General features: G+C 35.4%; 1 long non-coding RNA gene across 1 annotated transcript; it reads right to left on the minus strand.

Moving 5' to 3' along the window:
- Positions 1–332: 332 nt before the first annotated feature.
- LOC136997127 (uncharacterized) lies at positions 333–4997 on the minus strand. Its single transcript, XR_010887954.1, has 3 exons — positions 4724–4997; positions 1972–2059; positions 333–1496 (listed from the first exon to the last, which is right to left on the minus strand). It is a non-coding gene; the product is annotated as an uncharacterized lncRNA (long non-coding RNA).
- Between the last annotated feature and the right edge of the window lie 11873 nt (positions 4998–16870).

Here is a 16870-nt window from a genome sequence, read left to right on the forward strand (position 1 = left end):
ATTTGAAAATTGTAGAATAAATCCCAAAGACTCCCGAATTTAAGCAGTAATTCTGCGCGATGCCAGCAAAAAAAGGGTCGCCAAACAAAAAAATATTGCTTTACGATGCTATAATGGCATTTTTTTTATTGGCCCTTCTCTTTGAGTGTCCTATTTGTAAGACAACAGCTTTCTAAAGATTATACAACGAATATCACAGTTATATCTGGCGATTTTATATATGATGTGTCGCAGTTATTGTTAATACCCTCAACAACAGATTCGGATGTATTTCTATATATACATTATATATAAATAATTAAAATTTAGAAAAATCTGATAACTTGAATTGTGAGAAAAAATAACAAAACATTACTCTTCATTTAATTTCAAGTTAAATTTCTACCGTTGATTAAGAAATGTTATTTTTTTATAGAAATGCATAAAAGTCTAAAAGACTCTCTAAAAACATCTGAAAAGCATCTGAAATAATTCTTTTGTCAAATTTTTGTAAGTTTTGTCATTTGAATAGCGTTTTATTAAAACCGATATAGGGACAATAATTAAAGTATTCGAAATATTTACGAAAGAAAATATCCAAAATATTTATGTTTAAGAATCGAGATGAGTAAGAGAAGTATCAGAGCTCAACATCGTGATATTTCGCAGATATGTATGAAAAAAATGCGTTGACCTGTTTACTAAATAGATTAGATATGTTTCTCTGAAGAAATACGTGACAATACGACTGATGAAACACATTCCTCAAATGTGATCGGTCACTCTTGTAATCGACATAAAACGTGATTGCTTTATCGTTACATTATATTTATTTATTTTATGCGCTCAGGCAATATTTGTTCTTAATTTTTGCACTGCAATCGAAAATAATTCACGTCACTAATTCATTATTGACTATTAAGAGCATAAACATCAACAAGTGCAAGTTAGCTAATGAAAATCATGGAAGTTATAATTAATTTTAACGTAAAAGTAGAGATAAATAAGCACAGCAAATCTCGTGTTAAACCGACTAGAAAAATTGCTATTTACAACTGATTTATTTTACAATATTTGCAACAATAATAATTGTACTTTAAATTAGTAATAAGTCAAATAAAATCCAATTTGAGTAGTCTACATTTGTATCGCACACATGACCTATGCGTACCATCGAGAAGGCATCTTCACCCCTCGGAAACGCCATACTTATCCAATGGTGTATTCATAAATTTCATAATACAGGTCGGTCGTGTCGATCCTGCCGGCTGGATAAATAAATATATAGACGAGACAGTCGGGCACACAGGTGTCTCATAGAAAAGGGGACGGAAGAATGTTATGCGCGTCACCGACGACGTACGAGCGTCTATAAATGGGACTGGTGCGGGCCAGACTCCCTTGAACTTTTTTTTTTTAAAGGACCCGAAAACCATGAACGTTTTCTACACATTTCGTTCTATCCCTTTTCTTCTTGCCCCTACCGCAAGTTTTGATCGTACATCTCCGCATACGTTCTGCGAGGAGATAAGTTTTCGACACGTTAAAAAGTTTACGTAACAAGAAGAATATTTTAAATACTTTAAAAAATAAACTGTACAATACAATAATACAATAAATACAATAAATAATGTAGCATTGCGATAAAAACAAATTTAATAGCATTCACCAAAATATTTATTGACTTTGATATTAATAATATTAATTTTGTTAAGTTATTTGTTGATTCATGAAATTATTCAAATTATTGCAAAAATAAAAAGTTCCATATATCTTATGATGTGTGTATTATTGCTTAAAATATCAATTTATTAAATCACATATTATGTAACTCCCATACAATTTGCAGATGCTCATTTCCCGATTATCTTGCAAGACTATCAATCGATCCAACCGAGAAATTCGATCGACCGTAAAACGCATTTGACATTTGAGGCGATTTCTCCGCTTCAATCACTCGTTTTTATCGCGATACCCATTCTATCCACCTACAGTATATCCAGGGATGAAAGCAGGTGCTGCGGTCTTCTCTAACCCCTCGCATCCAAGCAATGGCGTGGTTATCAATTAAGAATCTACGCTTTTATATCATGGTGGATTGTGGTCCGCGCATATAAAATTAAATAAAAAAGATAATTAGCTGCTTTTTTTCTCTATATAATCAATTAAATCTGAAGAGTAAAAAAGTACCAATTTGACAGTCTTTTAAATATTATAACATATATTCAAATAAGGTATAATAAAATTATAGATATATAAAATAATATTTAGAAAAATGTAGTAATTGTAGTAGTAATTGTAATTATGAAAAAAAGCATTCTAATCAATATAGCTGTAATAATAATATCATTAATAATTTAGTACTCTAAATATTAAGAAAATAGCTTATGCAATATTCATAAATTAATTACAGTATGCATTTAAATTGTATTGTACTTAAAATCATACTTTTAGTCTGCTGCCAGAGGCAAGTTTATTTTCGCGCAAACATTTATTTCGGTCGCGAACTTTGCCGCAAAGGAGTCTATTTCAAAGCGCGTCTACGCCCTTGCAGACATCTTAAGCATCGTAGGGATGCGACACACATGTATGCCCCCCCCCCGACCGGATAACTATTGACTAGTTAATCTCTCTTATATCTTTATTATTTGCCTGCAATTTTCATCGCAACTAAAATTTTGATTAAAACAAAAATTGATTATATCACATCTGTATGTTTACTTGCGATACGATTTTCTAATAAAATAAATTCAGTTATAAATCTCGTACGCTACGAAGTAGATTGGTCTAAAGTATTTCATATAGCAGACATCTTTCCCACGACCGCAACGTATCGTGCACGACCGTTGGAGGGTCTACGATATCTACGGGGGTGCGCAGGCTTGTTTTCACATGTGGTTCGCGAAAAAAAGTTCCTTAGAAGGCCGTTATGAGGTCATGAGTCGACATACGAGCTGACTTATGGAATATTTATCACGAAATTTCGTGTTTCTCCAATGAAACGAGATTTCTTAGGGAAAAATACGTCTTAAAATGGAAAGTCGACCGAAATTGATTCACTTCAATGATAAATACAGCATGACCATTTTGGAAAGTAATTCAAGCATAATTTCAAGCCTAATTATCTAGAAAATGGAAACTACATTCAATATTCTAACTTTCTAACTCTTCTCGAAGAGTTTCAAAAATCTTAAAAAAACAATTTTGTAGAATAAATTTTGGTCGAAAATGGAGACGCATAAAAATTCCTAATAAAATAAGTAAATATTCTGAAAAGTTTAATAACGTTATAAAAATCATAAAACTTTTGCCATGAATAATTTATGACAATATGAGAGACATATGTAAACACAATGTGTAGTATAAAAAAAATAATACAAAACAAGCAGAAACAACATAAGCATCGTTTCTTTTCAACTTGCCAATCTATAGACCTAAATACGACTTTCAGTAAATAATCATTTTTCTACATTGTATTTTCAATTATTGTATTTTCTGAAGATTGTGCGCGTCGAAGCAGTTAAAAAGCATTCTCGATGAAATTAAATTACTGCGAATGCGGAGGTGGTTATCCTATATAACGAATTATCGCTTCATCTTTCTTTAATATAATCATATTAATTTTCCGACAACCCAGTATTTCCTTCAATCATTACATCCTTGACGTTGCAAAACTAACCGGCGATTTATTTAGTCCGAAAATTGCTACTAGGCAACGACAAAGAGAGATCGTTATCCCGTTTCAAGATGCTACGGCATGCCCGCGATCATCCCGCGATAAAGATCTCATTACAGGAGTGCGAAATTGCGAGAAGATGGCAAACGAGATAGACGAAGGGCACGAGAATAATCGGCGCAAAGGTTAAGCTTCTTTTCAGGATGAGTTCAGGATCTTACGTGCAGCACGTTGCACTAAATATGCGTCTCTGTTTGTTTTAAAATTTTCTTTACATTTTTTTACGAAACTCTAAATTTTTGTAACATTTAATACAAATACTGTTTTTTTTTTAAATATATTAAAACAAACTAAATTCAAAACTAATAACAAAAATTTTCCATTATTATTGTGGGAGAATAATATTTCGCGCATCGGACGTACGTCGATCCAAGTCGCGTTAGAGGCGAGTCGACGGTTTATGTTAGTCCGACTATGTGTGTATTGTTAATTTATGTGTGTATTATTATTATTCGATGAGGTCAGTAATATTTTGAAGAGCGATGCTTCTGACCACGATGACGATCTCGTTTTAAGAGAGAACGTCCGCGACCGTTGACGAGAGAACAACTCTGATCTTCCGTATCTTGTATTCTTTTTACTTTAATAAATTTACTGGTTTTACATAAAATAAATTGGTCAATAACCAACCAAAGAAAATCCTACATTATTTATCGATTTGAACATTTCTACGTCCTTCTAATTTTCTATAAGAAATATTTGTTAAAACAACATCGTCAATGTGAATCTACGGATACCATTTTTTTCAAGTCAAAAATTTGCTCGTAATTCTCAGTGCCATTGTATAATAGTAAACATACATTTCTGTAGACTATCGGCTTTTATACGCGCATCTTGCGACCGATGGTAATTGATGTGAATACATTTTATATAACAGTGTAATTTACGTGCAGCAGGACATTAATTAACCGAACGATTTCCGGCAATCACCCGGTTTTTCCCAGGCGCCTTTGCGATTTCTCTCCGCGGAAGTGCAACGCGTAAAGATTAGATGAAGGGATTTCTTACCGAAGACGAGCCGATCATAAAAGGTCGCTTATTATTGTAATCGGGCCGCGCGCGACGAATCGCGGATGCGACCGGCAACTCTATAGGAGGATGTTGCCTGACGGAATCGATTTGGCGAAGAGTGAATTAGACATCGTGCACGGGCTTCGATGATCCGCGAAGCGCTTGCGTAAGGATGGGAGAACTGGAGGAGGAAGCAAACCTTAATTGCAGTCATTTGTCAAACCATGGATTGCTTTTAATTACGTGTAGCTTCCTAACGTAAAAATCAGAAAACTACTCTTATTCTTCTGATCTAAGTACAGGCAAGCCCAAAAGTCACTTCACAAGAAATAAATTTATATATGTAATAAGAATGGCATTTATCTTTTAATTAATTTATCAAAGTAATTTTGAATCAGCTGTAATTAAAAAATATAATTTTCAATAATAAACTTGTATCAGCTAGAACGTTTTAACGACATAATGGTTTTGATTTTATATAAAATTAATAAAATCTTCAAGCGTTTCTCAACATTCGACGTACAGCGAAATACTTTTGTCCGCAATATTGTGTTATCAAGTGAACATGATAAACCGTCGCCATAATTAACGAATCCATTATTCCCTGAATTTGCGTGTGTCATCGATAGGGTTTATCGTGGTTTACGTGGTGTGTCAAACGATATTCCGTATTCCGTCATACATATGTAACATCGGAGTAACCTATATTCCAGCGCATAGCTTTGTATAAACCTGACTTTTTTTCACTCTAAATTCGACGGATGCATTTGACTTTTTAAACGGCGAAAGTATGCGTCGACAACTCTCCGCCTCTTCTCAAGATTCGTTAAAAAAAGATGTTGTGCAGCAATACAACCCGAGTGATATCCATGTGACTCGCCGTCGTTGGTAATCGATACGAAGAATAATTCGGCCATTGTTTATCTCGGAAGTCGATGCGACAGCTCGCCGGAGAATTCTAATTCGTTAAAGTCGGCGAAAGGGAGCTCATTGTAACACAATATCGCGACACATATTGGATATGAAGCAAAGCTAAAGCTGTGACTGCAGAAATTGTTGCGGCGACGCAGGATTTCCGGGAGAAGCGAAGAAGAAGGACGCGTCTCCGGAGAAGGAGACGCGAAAAGAAAGAAAAGAGGTCGAAGCAGGGGAATGGTCGATGCAATAGTCCTCCGACTTGCGTGTCGCACAAGAACAAGGCCCCGCGGCTCGTCTGCTTCTGCTTCGGGTCTTTGCTTCGTCGCGTGTACGTAGAAACGCGCGAGTGGGTATCAGCAAGGCCACGGGGGTGTATTCTCGGCCATGCACCGCGGACCATAACATTCCGCCGCCACCATAACGGAGTCTACCCTCCTCCTCAAGCGTCGCGCATAAAATGCATGCCGCCCGAAGCGCATATTCTGCCCACCGACAGAAATCACGCGGCATGCTGTTGCTCGCGAATCCGTCATAGAGGAATCTTTCTCGAGATTATGTATTGACTGCTTGGTAATCATGAATATACTCGTTGGAGTATAAAAAAAATTAATATGACAATAAAGCACGATATTGATTATCAATTATAGTATCTTGTAAAAGAAATCTTGCACAAAAAGTGTTGTTTAATTGAAAAAAGTGTAGCAAAATTACATAAGATTAACTAAATAAAAATAATAGCATTTTAATAAAGCATTGGTAAATATTTAAGCAACATCGCGCATAATAGATATTACTTAATGCCGAACTCGTCATGCGCGACCAAGCTACGTAATATTACCATGAAGTACATACTTTTCAGCAAGAAGCCGCACGATTTTACGCTACTACAGCCGTGGACATTCGGATGGCAATATAATCAAAGTCTCTGCGGGACAAACGAGCGGCAAAGAAACGACAGCTTAAAATATTGTATATAATGTGACTGAGATAACTCGGCATGCACATCCGTCCGTAAAATCTTTAATCGGCTGCAAAGCGTAGCGGGATCTAATACACATCGTACTGCGCTATTATAATAGTGTAATAGTAGCAGTAGAAGATGACGAGGTAATGTAGGCATGAACGCGGGTAAATATACCTTCTGATCGTGAGCGTGCATGCGCCGCGCCGCTGCTCGCGCTCGTCCCGTTGTTGCAGGCAGCATGCGATAAAATCGTAAAGGTCTGAGAAACAATTTATGTTAATGGAGGCCTCCTTTTCACCATGCGTCATTAGGTAGAACGGAGCGCAATTAGCATCGTAAGTTTAGGTCAATGTTACAACGGCGAGAGGCGCGCTTTTTTTTCCACAAAGCTGCGCTCTGCTCGCTTCATTTCAATTAGCGATACGTTCGCCGATGCGCGCGATTTAGCGCCGATAAATCTTTTCAAACCGATAATGTAAATCGCGTCATCGTTACTATTCCTGAATACAAAGTGTGCCTGTAAAAATAGCTTCGTTTTTTTCAATAAACTGAATATCGCACTCGGAGGCAATCGGTGATTTACGATATGCGCGCCGATGTATTACGCATGCAGTGATATTATCACTTGAAATTGGCAAAAGTCGAGTGACGTATAAGACTAACATATCGGGGAATATAAAAGAACATGATAATTTATGTCGAAATATATAATTTTATCATTTCAAATTAATGCGATTAGATAATCAATTAGTTTAGTTTTCAAATATTGCAGAAACGGAATTTTGTACACAGAAAATTTTTTTATTGCCGCAGAATCTCGCTTAATAAGACCAATAAAAGATGTCGAAATATGATGAAGAAGCAGCGTAAAAATAAACCTTCAATACCGCGTATTCTCGCCACGTAAGTCTCTACCGGATGAACAGAGGCAGAACTATCTTGGCGAGTGACTTTCACCTGATTGACTTTCCCTTTCTCTCTACGGCGCGAGCAGAGGTAATTGGACGTGTGGCTGACTCTTTCAGGCATCGGAAGAGTCTGCTGGCCCACTTCCGGATCGAGTACAACCATCTCTGATCGCTTAGTTGTTTACATTTATGAGCCCGCAATGATACGCATGTTTGAAATCATCTACTGACACTGGAAAGTTTCAAACTAAGCGGCAAAAAAACTTTTTTTTTCTTACGTTCAGAAACACGTGTCTGCAATCGATCCTTCGTTCATTTATTTACGACATTAATCATTATTCGAAAGAACTCTCAACTCAGTCGAATTTATTCAAATTATAATTGTTGTGTCTATCATTATATAAGCATTTAATAATTTTTTTTAATATAGAGATTTGAGATAAATAACTTTCTTTACGCACATATGACGTGAATTTTTTCAATTATGAATTCTATTTTCGATTTTTCTGTGTTTAATTTCATTTTAAACTCTTAATTGAGAACTGAAATGTCTTTTTTTGTCCTAAATTAGCCTCAATGAGATATCTTGAATCCTTCCTGTTGAAACAGATAAGATATTTTATATAAAATGGATAAGACAACCTTAGATAAAATACAATCTTGTAATAAAAATTCTGATTTTTCAACTCTATTGTTAATTACTATTGTTTTTCCACATTTTTTTCAGTAGTAAATAATTTTTTGCGTAAATATATTTTTTCCAATCTGGTTGCACACTTTCAAAGACTCGGCAAAACGCTCTAGATAGATAACTTTGTAATAGGCTAAACTGACTAGTCGGTGATTGAAGACACGATACTTATATATAATCAGTATCATGATTTATCAGTATCATGATTTAGGAAAAACTGTGTCGTGTTTCGAGTGATACGGTAGAGTTTATCAGAAAGCCACAGAGAGAGAAGGTTTGATGAATGGTTTTTACCGAGAATTGTTGTTATATGATAATCGCATGTCATTCGAATATGCTCGAATATGCTTTGACTCATTACTTCGAAGCAAAGCGTTTTAATGTAGTATTTTAAAAATACTTTCTAAAATATTGATTTCTATATTTCACTATTAAACTTTATCATTTGTCTATTATTGACAGGAATATTTAACATTAATTAACTATTTCGCACAGTCACTTAATATATTTCGGAAAAAAACATTAAAGAAATGAAAATTATAAATGTTTTTTTTTCATAAACTTTTTCATAAAACTTTTTCAAATAAATCCTATCGGATAAAAAGCTAAGCCTCGGATATTTTTAGGTAAATCTGCTGAGAGAAAAAATTATTTTAAATTACAGAATCAGGATGTAAGATCAAAGAGTTCCTTATCTTATAGATACACGTCGGGCACGTCGCCGCTGGAAATGCGCGTAGACAGATAATACGCTAGGTGGATATTATAATGTACTAAAAACCGGTTTGATGTGTATTTATTAACCTTAGAGTTAATAATACGAATTTTAATTAATAGCCACGTCAAGTAACGTCAAATCACGTAATATTTCTGTTGTTTTTAAAGATGCAATAAATATGTTCTTTTTTTGATACAATAATTTCAATACAGTTGAAGAAATGTAAATTGCAATTTGTCTCCGACAAAAATATCCTAGAAAAACATATCGAAAAGTGAGTCAAGCAGATCATATTAATTATCAATATAAAGCCTTTAGGTCAGTCGTTCTAACGAACTATTTTAATCCGTGAGGTCTGTTTTCTCCGTTGCCTTTCGACCACTTCCGCCCCCGAATTAGAAGCGCCAATAAACGCAGAGCCCTGTAGAAGCTCCGTTGTTTGACCAAGTGCACGCCAGATTCTTTCTCTCTCTCTCTCTCAAACTTTCTGCACTCGTCTTTCTCTATCGCGCGCGGCTATGTACGGTTGCGAGTCGAGTGCCTCGAAATACCGAGAACACAGCCATGAAAAAAAACCGACAATTCGAAGTGGTTAAACATGAGCTGTCCTGCGAACGATGCAAGTGCTAATGAATGGGAGACACGACGCGGAGTGCTGCATGACGGGATCTTTCGAACTGAGGGCGCGAAGGGTGCGGAGATCGCTTAAAATTCGTATACATGAAGGGAAAACATGGGACGGAACGCCGATAAGTCAGAAAAGAAGGATGTGGAAAGGTCTTATGTTAATTAATACTCAAAACCGCTTGGCTGAGTAGAGGGTTTTATGTTAATACTCAAACATTGTATAAAGCGCACGTTCATCCTCGATTTTTCATTTCACGCATACTTTTTTACATTGAATTGTATGCATCACTTAAACCGTAGCATATTTATTAATGCTGATAAAATAAAATATTTAACAGTGTATTCAACCTAATAAATTAAAAAATGTAAGCTCGATTTTCAGATGGAACAATTTTTTGATATTTATTTCCATTTAAGTTTTTCAGTCAATTATTGAGTCGATCGAAAAGTTCCTTCGAGTTTTTTCGATGAAAATCTAAAGAAACTTTCTTATCAATTCAATATCTAATTCAAATAATGACTTATCTAATTCATCAATCTATTATATCTATTCAAACTACCAAACAATACTTATTGCCATATTGCATCACGCCACTGCTGTGTCAATAATAAAAATTTTAATATCTTTTTTTAAAAAAATTCTTTGCATGCGTGCGCAAAAGTCAATAGGCGTGACGATTCGTGCGATACGCTGGATAGGAGGAAAATTCGCGATTGCGTACGGCGCAGTTTGCGCTGCGTTTGCGTGCTGCTGCAATAGGCGGTCGCTCCGCGTACGAAACCATTGTCGCCTATAGGAAAACGTGAGGAGGGTCACGCATGCATACGTATATGTAGTTATATATACACCGTCGATATGAATGTCGCTCGTCAGTCGCCGCGGCTCAAAGTGCAATGACTTTAGAGCCTCGCACGGCACTATCGCCGATCGTTCGTTGCAACGCGGTGTAACGATAGCACTCTTGCGAACGCCGTCGAAGACCTGGCAATCGTCGCTGATTGTTGCACTTTAGCTCATTAGAGATTACCGCGGGCTTTTTCAAGCGGTGTTCCGTGAAAAAATGATATTCCTCGAGGCTTTCTTACATGTTCTGCGAAATTTCCGCGGAAAAAACTCGTTTTTTATTACCGACGATAATCTTGGATTAATAATATTACATAGATATACATCTTTGTATAAATTATATTATTCGTAGCATTTTATTATCGACAGAGAAATATGTTTCAAATTTGTAACGGAAATGTAGTTAATATTTCACAAAATATTCAAAATTGGATATACAACAATATGCTTTTATATAGTTATATACTTCATAAATCAAATAAATTTTTTGAAACTTTTTAAAATTCTGTTAAAATTGAGAATATCGAGTATTATAAAATAAAAAATTATCCGCGCAAATGACTACAAATAATAATTTTATTGCGTAAGAGAATCAACTGTGTCGTGAAAATCGCGAACGATGTAATGGAAAACTGGCCACGTTGGATTGGTGAGATAGAATAATAGCGTCTAGTCCTGACCGACATTATTCTCGTTACTTTACTGTTGCACGCGGTCATTAACCCATTGGCATCAATGAGTGGAATAATCCACGTTCGTGAGTTCGTATCACCGAAATACATTGTTCCGGACGAAACGATTCAATTGTTGCAAACAAATTGTTTCTAATACATTTTTGTCCCTGTATTGTAGTATCGCAATTCGCCGGTGTAGCTACAAGAGAAATTATCATGATTTACGTAACATGGTTGTCATTAATTTAAGATTAATGCAAAACGTGAAAGTTTCGATCCAAGTGGCGCCTGACCACGGAAACACCGGAGAATAAGAAAGTAAGAGCGTAAACTGCAAATACGTAAGCACTTATATACAACACGCGCCATTACTGACCATGGACGGCGTTACGTGCTGCGTATGTGTGTGTAAAGCAAGCAAATTATGTAAAGAATACGCTAACAAAGCTGAGTATAACGATAAATGTTGTGAAAAGGTATGTCAAGCGACGCCATTCAATTTTAATAGCACTCATGTGCGCGATGTAGATAAATGTTATCAATTTACTGGACGTTCCGTAACTCTCAATTTCTCCAGAATACTTTCTAATAGTATCAATGCATTAGTGACTATCATGGGTTTGTTTCTCCTTCCTTTATGGACATAACTAATAGTAAGTTTTATATTTTTATTTATTAGTTTTTAAATTTTTTATAAATCTAAATTTATTAAACTGTTAAATGCTGGCAAAATAAAAAAAAAAAAATATATATATATATATATATATATATATATATATAAATTAAGAATAAATGAATACTAATTCATATCTACACATTCTATTTCGATATTGTTAAAAAAAATCATTGTGCGTGTTTTTTTGCAAGTGGAGCTTTATGAGACTATTCTCAGAGAAAAACTACTAATACGCGCCCATAATGACCACTTTTTCGCAAAATAGACTTCGGGAGAACTATCTTAAGCTGGCGTTACATGAACCGCTCTGTCCGGTTTAGCTGCGTGCATTTACCCATGTCGTTATATGCCTACCTGCCTGTTTGTGTTGTTGCCTTGGCCTTTGCAATTCTCGGAACGATCTCTGTTTCAATCTATCGATTTCCGATCTCTCTACGCAGGTACGTCTACGCGCCGTAGGCCAAAAATAGTAACCAGAAGATATTTAAAACAGTATTTAAGTCAGTTGAATATTTTCATCAAAATGACTCAGACTTACAGATAAAGTGATGTTACGACTTTGTTATGAGCTCAAAATAACCATTAATTCTAATTAGTATTCTGTGATATATGACAAAGAAAATTCCAAGTAAGCGATGACGACAGAAATAAATTTTCGACCACCACAAATGTATCATAACTTTCGTCTCAGAAATAATTAAGCTATTAATTAAATTAACAATCTATTTCGTACCCACGCATTCAAGCATTATAATATAATAAGTTGTAATATGATGTGCAGAATCTGCATTGATTAATGATACAGCTAGAGCGCATCATTCATCGTTCGCCTTGTGACATTTTCATCATGACATTTTACCTCGTGATTCTCTAATTATATAACTCAACCGTACAAATTTTTATCGCTATCATGACTTTTCTCTATATCTTACGTTCTTGCACTCCTTTGGTAAAAAAAACCAATGGATTTATTACGCCATCCTGTTCAGAATGTGACATTTTTAGCATAATCGGCTTTTTTTATATTATTACATTACATATGTATATTTTTTATATTATTATATTACATTATATTACATCCAACCGAGATATATTTATATATACTATATGTTTTCAGAATACTTAAACCAGTCAAATTACGGCAAAACAAAAAATGTATGGTGAGATAATGCGTTGTGTTTATGCAACATAAAAATATTATATATTAAAAAAAAAAACAAATTGCTTATTTGTGAATTTTTTCCTTCAATTATTATGCTTTAATAGATATTTTATTTTTAAAAATTACTTCATACTTGATTTTTTAATATTGTTAATACATTCAAAAATCTGCAAAAGCTTAATTTTTATGTTCAACTCTACTCTGTAGATTACAATTGTTTGATTAATAATTGTAATATTTTTTTCTGTCTTTTTTGTTGCTTCAGAAATAACGGAAAAAATCTTAAGCTTTTAATATTTTGCAAGAATTGTTATATTATTATATTATCACAAAAAAAGGAAAAAGATCGTTTCGACAAAGAAATAGTTAGGCGCAGTTTATAAGTGCAATTCTAGTACTATATATTTCTAGTACTATAATCTTTTTTACATTTATATTGCAGGTATTTGCCAGACGAATGTGACGATTGGCCATTTCAATATACAGTTGTGACGTACGTTCGATAAATGGCGTCATTGAAATTTTACGATCACGTAAAAATTCGAATGATATCATGATGTTGTGCTTTCTAATGCGTCATCGATACATTCAAGAATGCAAGTGACGCCAGTAAAGAGAGAAAAGAGCAACATTCACCTACTCGGTGTTTGGATAAGAGATCCGTCACGCAGAAAAAAGCATGTACGTCCCGAGACATGACGTCACGATGCTCAGCGTGTGACATTTTCAGCATGGTATTAAAAGAGAGATAGCGCCGCGCATCAAGTATATATAGCAATACGGCAGTCCGAGAGAGAGAGAGAGAGAGAGAGAGAGAGAGAGAGAAGAAATACAGCGTATCCTTTACAGGAGAGATAGATAAACTATTTTAAAAATATCTCTATTACTCGAAGTAGACCATCTGATCTCTACTCTTTTTGTTGCTAAGAAATCTGTAGGCGATGCAATAGCGGTTTCAAGACAGCGAACGGTACCCTCGCACTAGATTTAATAGTCATATTTTAATATAGTACTGTATTATTATTATTATATTTACGCGAGACTCCTATCAAATTATAATACAACCGGATTGAATGAGCCTTTCCAGTTACTTCGATCGGTTTATGTGGCAAATTACACAACACCGGGGCAAAAAGAATCAAGCGAAATTAAATACAACTGTTTCTCTGCGTCTACTTCTTTCGTGTCTGAGACAGTGGATGGCAAGATATGATGTTGCAAGAAAGCGCCAGATCCCCGGCTGAGTGCAAAGTTGCTCTGCGCGCCACATGATACGCCCATACGCTTTCCGTACACTCCTATAATAATGGATACATGCGCCACGCATGTGCTGGACACTTAGCTAGCCTTTCTCTTTATTTTTTTTTTCTTCTTCTTTTCTCTTCCGCTTTTGTTATTTTAAATTACTTTAGATTTCTCATTATTTGCTATTATTTTATATATTATTTAATTTCACGGTGTATCCGGCAGCCTTACAAAGGCAACATTTTTCTACGATACTTAAGAAACGTGTTTTTTCGTGCGGGTAATAAATTGTATGATTCAACTGCTTTGTGTTCGCAAAAAACAAAAAGAATCCCTAAATTATGTATCGCGAAGTATCCTTGTAAATGCGGACGCGCGTAAATATTTCACCGTGACGATGTCGTAACTACTACATCTGATCTTATCTTATTATTATTAAGATCTCATAAAAAAAAACATAAAACTTTTAAATAATCTATACCCACACAGCACGCATATCCAAAAGATGTTCAAAAGACATCTCGAAGATATCTTTGAGAGATACGATATCTTCGGTTCTCTGAACGTCCTCCAGATATGCATGCTGTATAGGTATGTTTAGAATTTCATAATAATTTAACGATATAACCATTTTCTAATATTATCTCTAAAGTAGATTATAAAACGTTGATAAAAACCATATAACAAAAAAAGTTGTGCGTAAAATCTGTAATTTCTAACAAATATCTAAAAATATAGCTTGTCTTCTATTGAAAAGTAAAATATTATTACTCTCACATTCACATATCAAAAAGGTTTATCGTATAAAAAATTGCACTAAATAGAATTATGGGAATATTCGAGTAATTTTTCGATTGATCTGTGAGAAGCGTGGAAATTTCACGCTCAATCATATACGGTATAAACCTATCGCAGAAACGGGAGTACCGGAGGTCTCTGTCTCTTTCTCTTTCTCACGTACACGCCCTTCACAAAGAGCCCGCATCTCCCGGTCTGATATCTCTGCATATAGCTCGGCCACCATGACGGAAACTGACTCCCATTAGCCGTTATATTTAGTGGCATGAGAATCTGTTCGGGGTTGAAAACTACCTCCCCATGAGATTCGACAGCTCACCCTCATAAACCCACATGTTACGGCGCATACTATGACACCCGCTAATTAGACAAAAGTCAGACTTTGCGGCAGCCGCGCACGGCCGATCGGATCGATGATAAATAGTCGAATATTCTCGCGTGATTGATAAATTAGTATCTTTAACTCATTATCGTGTTGAGTTTCTGAGCACAATGTCTCTCCGATATGTAGAGGAGAGATTAAAAAACTTATTGAGTCATAAATAATATTTCTTCGTCAAAAACAAAAAGACCTAGCTCGCTTCTAAAATTACATCTAACCGATTAAGCAACTAAGAGTCGAGATAACTTTTCTCAGTCATTTCTCCATAAATCATTTCTTTTTTCGCGAGTAAAGATTAATTTTACCGTACCGCGAATGAGACCTCTGTCCACCGCACGTTCGACCTTTTGGTCGGCACTTGACATTGCGCCAACGTGAAACCAACGGGAGTCTCACTTCCTACTCGCGCGACCTCGCGCGACCAAACTTCCGGCTTTCCCTCCGCGAAATGTCACTTCCTTCTTCGATCAATACAACGACGTCATCGGTACGCGCAATTTCGTAAAAAAGTTTGTTTCTGTCCGCACAATTTGCATGCTTTACTTGGTAATTAAATTCCGGATTATTGTTCTGTAACACGTTTATGGTCGTAAAATCATAACGGCGATTGGCAATAAAAAATCGCAATCCACGTGGACAGTTATTGCTCAGAATCTGCGGTCTACATCGCAGGTGAATAGAAGTTGAACTTCATTCATGCTTTGACCGCTGGAATGCGCTCGAGTTGTCGAGCCGCTAAGACTACCTATATCTAAAGTAGTTGTATTCAATAATAGAAACAATCCCATAACGCATTCAACTCGGATTTAGATGCGTTTTCGGAAATAATGATCAAATGATCAATAATGATGAAATGATAATATCATTTCTTCGACATTTAATAAACATCAAAGTAATTTCTTTCATTACACATAACGCAGTATAAAGTTACATTTTTTTAAATCCATAAATTAGATATTTAAGATCTATGGAAATCTTACAAAACTTTGTAAATTTCTTAACCTTTTAAGAATATTCAGCTTTTTCATAAAAGAGAAAAAGCCTTTTTAGAAATATCTAAAAACTATGTTTGTCATTCTTCAGGCTTATTGTAAAAAATGTATCATTTAAAAATTTTATTATTTACGTAAAATATAACATTCTTATCACAATATCGAGGTAGGTGTGTATATTAACTGAGAAAAAAATTACTTCATATTCTATAAATAGTCATAGCATCGCCATTACGTGTATCGACCATATCAAATCCTGTGATTTATCTGCACCCCCTAATACAAGGGACTACGATGTCTCGCTGCCCCAACCTCCTCCAATAAGAACTCTGAACCACTGCTATTGGAGCTCGAAAAGCCTGGTCAACGTTGCTGCAATGATCAGAGACGACAGAAGACTCACGTGAGTCGAAGAAAGCGCGTTTGCACGATTGAAAGAGACCTCGGATGCGCAGTTGCCGCAACGATAAGCCCCTCCACTACAGGACGAAACGTGGGGCACCAAGCCGATTGGCCGATGTTTCCATACCACGGAGTATGCGACG

This window comes from Linepithema humile, chromosome 1 (genome assembly GCF_040581485.1).
Source record: "Linepithema humile isolate Giens D197 chromosome 1, Lhum_UNIL_v1.0, whole genome shotgun sequence".
NCBI classification, from domain to species: Eukaryota; Metazoa; Arthropoda; class Insecta; order Hymenoptera; family Formicidae; genus Linepithema; species Linepithema humile.